Source organism: Eschrichtius robustus, chromosome 8 (assembly GCF_028021215.1).
Source record: "Eschrichtius robustus isolate mEscRob2 chromosome 8, mEscRob2.pri, whole genome shotgun sequence".
Lineage (NCBI taxonomy): Eukaryota > Metazoa > Chordata > Mammalia > Artiodactyla > Eschrichtiidae > Eschrichtius > Eschrichtius robustus.
In genome coordinates, this window is record NC_090831.1 from 123251790 (window position 1) to 123258815 (window position 7026).

The window sequence follows — 7026 nt, forward strand, 5'->3', positions numbered from 1 at the left end:
TCACTTGAAATTAGAAATTTCAAATTCCTATTGTTCATTGAAAGTATGTAGAATACAATTGATTTTTGTATATTGACCTTGTCTCCTGCAACCTTACTAAACTCACAGCAGTTTTCGTAGCTTTGTTTAGATTCCATTGGATCTTCTACATAAATCATGTCATCTGAAAATAAAGACCGTTTACTTCCTTTTTGTTACGGATGCCCTTCACTTCTTTTACTTTCCTTATTTCACTGGCCAGAATCTCCAGTACAATGCTGAAGAGAAGTCATGAGAGAAGATATCCTTGCTTTGTTCTAGATATCAGGGGAAGAATTCAGTCTTTCCCATTATTTGATGTTAGCTATAGGTTTTTAGCAGATGCACTTTTGAGGTTGAGGAGGTTCCCTTCTAATTCATAGTTTTCTGAGAGATTTTTTTTTTTAAATCATGAATACATCATATTGTTTTTCTTTTTTAGTTTGTTCATATAGATTAATATATTGGTTGGTTTTCAAAAGTTAAACCAACCTTGCATTCCTGAGACAAACTACACTTGGTCATGACGTATTATCATTTTTATATATTGTTGGATTTGATTTACCAAAATTTTGTTAAGAGTTTATATATCTATGTATAAAAATATTGGTCTTTAATTTTCTTCTCTTGTTATATTTTTATCTGGCTTTGATAAATCAGTAATGCTGGCCTCACAGAATGAGTTGGGAAGTATTCTCTCTTTCTCAGTTTTCTGGAATAGTTTACCAATTCACTAGAGAATTGGCAAAATTCTCTAGTGAAATTTTCTTTGTGGGAAAGATCTTAACTATAAATTCAATTTCTTTAATAAATATTAAGGCTATTCAGTTTATCTACTTCTTCTCAAGGGAGCTTTGGTAATTAGTGGGAATTTGTCCATTTCACATAAGTTGTCAAATTTATTGTCATAAAGTTGTTAATAATATTCTTTTTTATGTTTTAAATAATTGTAGAATTTGTAGTGAGGTCACTTCTCTTACTGCTGGTATTGATAATCTTTTTAAAAATAAATTTTATTTATTTATTTATTTATTTATTTAGGCTGCGTTGGGTCTTCATTGCTGCACGCAGGCTTTCTCTAGTTGCTGCGAGCGGGGGCTATTCTTCCTTGCGGTGCGCGGGCTTCTCATTGTGGTGGCTTCTCCTGTTGCACAGCACAGGCTCTAGGTGCATGGGCTTCAGTAGTTATGGCACACAGGCTCAGTAGATGTGGCTCACAGGCTCTAGAGCACAGGCTCAGTAGTTGTGGCGCACGGGCTTAGTTGCTCTGTGGCACGTGGGCTTCCCGGATCAGGGCTCAAACCTGTGTCCCCTGCATTGGCAAGTGGATTCTTAACCACTGCACCACCAGAGAAGCACAATATTGACGATTTTTGTCTTTTCTTTTTTATGATTAGTCTGGCTAGAGGTTTATCATTTTTTTTTAACTGGTCAAAGAACCAGCTTTTGGTTTCATTGATTTTCCTTATTGTTTTTCTGTTTTCTATTTCATTGATTTCAACTCTAATCTTTATTTCCTTTCTTCTGATTACTTTTTTAAAAAAATAAATTTATTTATTAATTATTTATTTTTGGCTGTGTTGGGTGTTTGTTGCTGCACGCAGGTTTTCTCTGGTTGTGTCAAGCGGGGTCTACTATTTGTTGCTGTGCGCGGGCTTCTCATTGCAGTGGCTTCTCCTGCTGCGGAGCACAGGCTCTAGGCACGCAGGCTTCAGTAGTTGCAGCACGCAGGCTCAGTAGTTGTGGCTTGCGGGCTCTAGAGCACAGGCTCAGTCGTTGTGGTGCATGGGCTCAGTTGCTCCGCGGCATGTGGGATCCTCCCGGACCAGGGCTTGAACCCGTGTCCCCTGCATTGGCAGGCGGATTCCTAACCACTGTGCCACCACGGATGTCCCTTCTGATTACTTTAGGTTTCACTTACTCTTTTTTCCCCTAGTTTCTTAAAATGGAAGCTGAGGTAATTGATTGGTGACCTTTCTTATCTTCTAATGTAGGCATAAACTTCCCCCTAACTGTGGCTTTATACCTTGAATTAGACAGGTGGAGATGGTGGATATAGGGGAGTCCATGCAAAGAACTGGAACATGAAGGATGGAAAACATAATATAGCTTGAATCTATAGTGAGAGGTATTCTGTGTAAGGGAGGCCCATGCAAATAACCGAAACATGGAGAATTTGGAGAAAGGCAGGTTATTTAGTAAACCTGAGATATAGTGGGAGGAGGTGCAACAAGGGATGAAGCTGGAGACAGGGGCCCAGAAAATAAAGGCCTTTAGCCTGAGGGCAATAAGAAGGCAGTGAAAAATTTTAAGTGGGGGAGTGGCATGGAATTATTTGCATTTTATAAAGATCACTCTGGTGGGCATGTGGCAGTGGAAGTTGACTGGAGTCAGGAACACTGGAGAGGAGATGGTCTATCCATGAGGAGATGGTCTATCCATGAGGAGATGGTCTACCCATGAGGAGATGGTCTCGTGCTAATCCAGGTGAGAGGTGGTGGTGATAGTGGGGATGAAGCAACGCAGGAATATTAAAGTGATAATAAGGAACTGGAATCAGTGTAAAAATTGGTGATTGACCAAGACATATGGGGAAGAGGAATGAAGGGTCAGTAGGGCAGCTAGTAGTGCCTTTCAATGAGATGGGGAACAGACAAGGAGGAACATGTTACTGTCAGGCAGGGACGAGAGGAGGAGTGAAGCCGGGAATGATTTCAGTTTGGGGTGTGTTGAGTTTATGATGCCTGTGAAGCATCCAAGAAGAGAGCTACAGTAGGCAGGTGTAAACGTGGGTTTTGAGCTTAGGAGAAATGCCAGTATGTGATGGGTAAGTGAGCTGTGAGTGGATGAAATCACCCATGGAGAGGGTGTTGAGTGAGAAGAAAGTAGAGGATGAAAGTTTGGAAAGCAACATTTTAGGGATTGTCAGAGGAGAGGTAAGAGTGATCACTTTGCTGCAAATGAGAAAAATTTCATGGAAGAGAGAACAAGAAGACAAGGAACAACAACAACGTATATTAGATTTATCAACAGAGAATAATATGCACTTTCCATGAGGTACTTAAAAATAGTTTTTTTTTATTGTTAAAAAGAGTTTAATGTTATTTGTGGAATATTTGGAAAGTACAGAAAGGTCTAAAGAAATATAAGAAGGAAAAAAATCCCAAAGATTACTGCTGTGAATGTTGTAGTTCATCGCCTTCCAATCTTTTTTCTATCAGTGTGCATATGCAGTACATACACCCACATTTTCTTTTACAAACTGAGATACTATGTACCCAGTCTTGGGTGCTGTTTGTTTTTCTTTTTCCATTAACATATTTGAAGCATTTTCCCACTTTTGTAGGTACTTTAAAATAACTGGATAAAATACAAAAATAGAGACAAGATATGATTTTCTTTTTTTGGAAAGGAAACCCATTTTAGAGAAAAATAGGAAAAAAAATCTTCTTTTTAAAGGTGTCAAAGGGAGACTGTGGGATCAGGTTCATTCTACATTTCATAGCCGAACACAAGAAAGCTTTCTTAAGAGAGGACAGAACTGAGGGGGAGAAGTCTAGGAAAAGGGTAAAGGAGCTGCTTGAGTGAAGGGAGTTCACTGAAAAAACTGCTCCATTTCCTAAGCAAGCCAGTATTGGCTAAGGCACGTGATATCTGGATACAGCCAGGGGCATTCTCAGACTAACAGATGTCAAGAGATGAAAACAACATTAAAAAAAAGAGAGATGAAACTGAGTTAGATGTTGAAGTAGCAAGTGATCTGTGCTATTATCGTGGCTCTTCTGGAACTCGCTGAATTTTTATGAAAGAAGGACCTCGTCTTACAGGCTGGAATTACAGAATTCTACATGCTGCCACTGTGACAAAACTTAAGGAAAGGAATTCATGTAATCTCAACGCGCAGACTCAAATGTCGGTGCTCCAACTCTTTCTTACCCTAAAACAGCCACACTTTGATGCTCTTCAAATCCAAGCCTCCCAGCACGGGGGTAACTGCCCTTTCTGTCTTCTCCCTTTCCCCTCTGTCCTGGAAGAGTGAGCAGCTCTTGTCCCATTTCAATCTGGGATATTGAGCCTGGTTTGGGAATAGTGTCGTTTTCTCACCTAGAAAGGTCACAATGAGGTGGATTCGTTTCCTTGAGCTTTATGTCTGAAAGCACGTCCAGGGGTGCCAAAATTCCCATATTTTACTAAAGGCACAAGATACTGGGAGAGAGAAAATCAAAACAAACCCCAAAAAACCTGAGGACCCTTCAATGCCAGGAAGGGGAAATAAAACCATCCACACTCCAGCACTGTGAGCTTTATTTGGAACTGGGGTACCCATCTTACCACACTTCTCACATGACTAAAAAGCCCAGTGAGGTATCTATTTTCTGATAGTAGTAGAAACAGTGCTCCAGGAGAAACGATGTCAGGAATATTGCAGGTAAGAGTTCTCATCAGCATCTAACCCAGATAATAGGGCTGGGCTGCTCAGAACCAAAGGGCTGTTCCAACTGTTCTCTAAGGGCCTGGACAACATGGTCCAAGAAAAAAGCAGAGCAGGTGGCTGGTTGTAGTTTAGGAAGCAGATGCCAGAAGACAGCGGGGAACCTGGCATGTGGTCGGGAGCGGGGCGGTTGGAGGGGTATAGCTGTCCCACATGGTAGTGTTTTTTCTCTATTCTGTTATAAATTCATGGATTTAATCCAGTATAAATTAAGAGTATTTGTTTTCTTTTTTTAAAGGAATGATAGAGGGAAGAGGTAAATGTTACACTTTTTCTGCTTACAAAAAGTAATGCCCTTATAAAATCTTCTCAGCTGCAGTAAACCTTTTATTTCTTCAAAATGCTTCTTCTGCCAACAGAATTTCAATTTCTCTTCTTCACAGACAGGAGCTCCTTCACAGTTCCAATTGTAATTCCGTCTGCCCTAGAGTAGGCACAAAATTCAGTGCAACTATTGCATAGTGTTCTTCTGGCCAGTTCCTGCATCTCCATTTCATGATGATCTTTTTATGTGTTAACAATTCTATATATTTCCCGGTGATGTTCCCATCAAACATTTGGAGTTTCCCTCCCTTTTCAGCTTCTAATACAGCAGGAGATTTAGAAAATTTTTGCACCAAATCTTTCACAGTGAAGATTCTGTACAGCTGCTCGATAGCTGTGTCAAACAGTTCCATAATGTGCAGTGCCGCAGTGGGAATCCTTATACCCAGTGCCACTGGAGAAGAGGCCTGAATCTGCAAGGTATTCTCACTCAGTTTCCTTTTAACAGTCAGTTCCTGGGTTGCCATGGCTTTGGTTGGTAAAATCATTCCCATTGTAAATTCCGTCTTAAGTGCCTTCAGGTAATCTCCAAGGGCTTCCCTGACCTTGGTGGTGTCTGCAGTTTTCCTAAGATCTTTCAAGTATATCCCCATCTCCTTTCTTTTTACTCATGTTCACTTCAGTGTCATCTACTTCATTTTCTTAAGACAGGTTGGGTATTTCAATCAACCCCTTGTGCTTCGCACCAGATTCTTTAATTATACCTTTCCAGCCCAATTTGATGTTCCACTCATAGAAGAAAATCAGCTTTCCTTTGCGGCGGCTGCAGGAAGCCTCACCTTCCACCTGCCTCAGCTCACTGATCTCGCAACCGCCAGCCTCATTCTCCACAGCGATGCCCACCAGGAGCTCACAGAGCTTCCCCTTGGACCAGCTGGTGGCATCCCGCTCTGTCAAGCCCTGGCTCACTGCCACATCCCTGAACCTGCTTCTCCTCTTGTTCCCCTCCTGGCTTCCCTCTGTAGGACTGTGGGCAACGTCTCCTATCATCCAAGGGCTGGATGTTCTCAACATGTGTTAGTCTTAATTGCCTCCTTCCAATGACTGGAATCTGCCTTCTATCATAGACCACACATGAAGCCCTTTCATCGAAAACATGCATTTCGTTCCTCCTTTGTTCTCGTTAGACTATCTAACCTGCATTTTAATCAACTTCAAGTTTACCTCTTGGGCAGGTGCAACCTGCTTCTCATTGGTCAAGACAGAGTTGAGGTGTCGTTTCTCTGGGACAACTTCCCTGACCTCTTGAATGTGGGTTAAGGCCCTTCCTGTGAGCTATCCTCACGCGTCTGCTTTCCCTCTCGCCTGGCGCTTATTCCACTTTCCTATATCTGCCCATTATTCGTCTTTCTCTCCATTTGACTGTGAGCTTCTCGAGGGCAGGGACAATACCCGGCCACATCGACGTTTGCTGAATGACTGGGACTGCTCTTCCTCCTGGTGCTGCCCTTGGATTGGGTGTGCTTTCCAAACCTCAGCCCATGGCCATCTGCAATTGGCTGTTGATGTTTATGATCTTAGTAAATTACTCCTAATTTTATAGCATTAGAATCACTTTTATTTAAATGACTTTCAAATCTGTACTAGATTCAGTTTGGGGGTTAATTTCAGTCATATATCCACTCACATATTAAATTTATCACCTCTGTTGATCTTTTTCACTTCTACACTGATTTCATTTTGTCAACTAAACCATTTCCATTAATAGTGTCACCATCTTCTCCTTCCCTTCTCCTCTTTCTTTTCCTTCCTCTTTCTCCTCCCTTCCTTTCCTGAACAATTCAGTTCCAAAATCATTAAGTAGAGCTGAGTAAGGTAAGCATCTACACCAGGTGGGGATGGGAGGGGGTGGGGTGGCCCAGGGCAGGATGTCAGAGCCCCACTGGGGCTCTGCTCGGGGGAAGGGGTGGCAGTGGCCCCATGAGGTGGCTTACAGGAGGACTGATCAGATAAATAAATATATTACAGATAATGGGAGCAAAGCTCACTGCTGGAGATGAGAATTACTGATATGGGAAGGGACAAAACTAGAACGGACGCTGGTATGGTAGTGGTATTGGTGTGGAATCATTCATAAAAATAGATATGGAAATAAGTGTAAATGTAAACGTGTATGTGTTATACGTATGTATGTCCTAGCTCTGTCCACTGAGAGGGTCTGGGAGTAGCAATCCTCAAATAGCAATGGGCAC

General features: G+C 41.7%; 1 pseudogene; it reads right to left on the reverse strand.

Annotated features, from left to right (window-relative positions):
- The window catches only part of LOC137768367 (activator of 90 kDa heat shock protein ATPase homolog 2 pseudogene), a 9760-nt pseudogene extending 3912 nt beyond the window's left edge, over positions 1 to 5848 (reverse strand).
- Positions 5849 to 7026: the final 1178 nt, after the last annotated feature.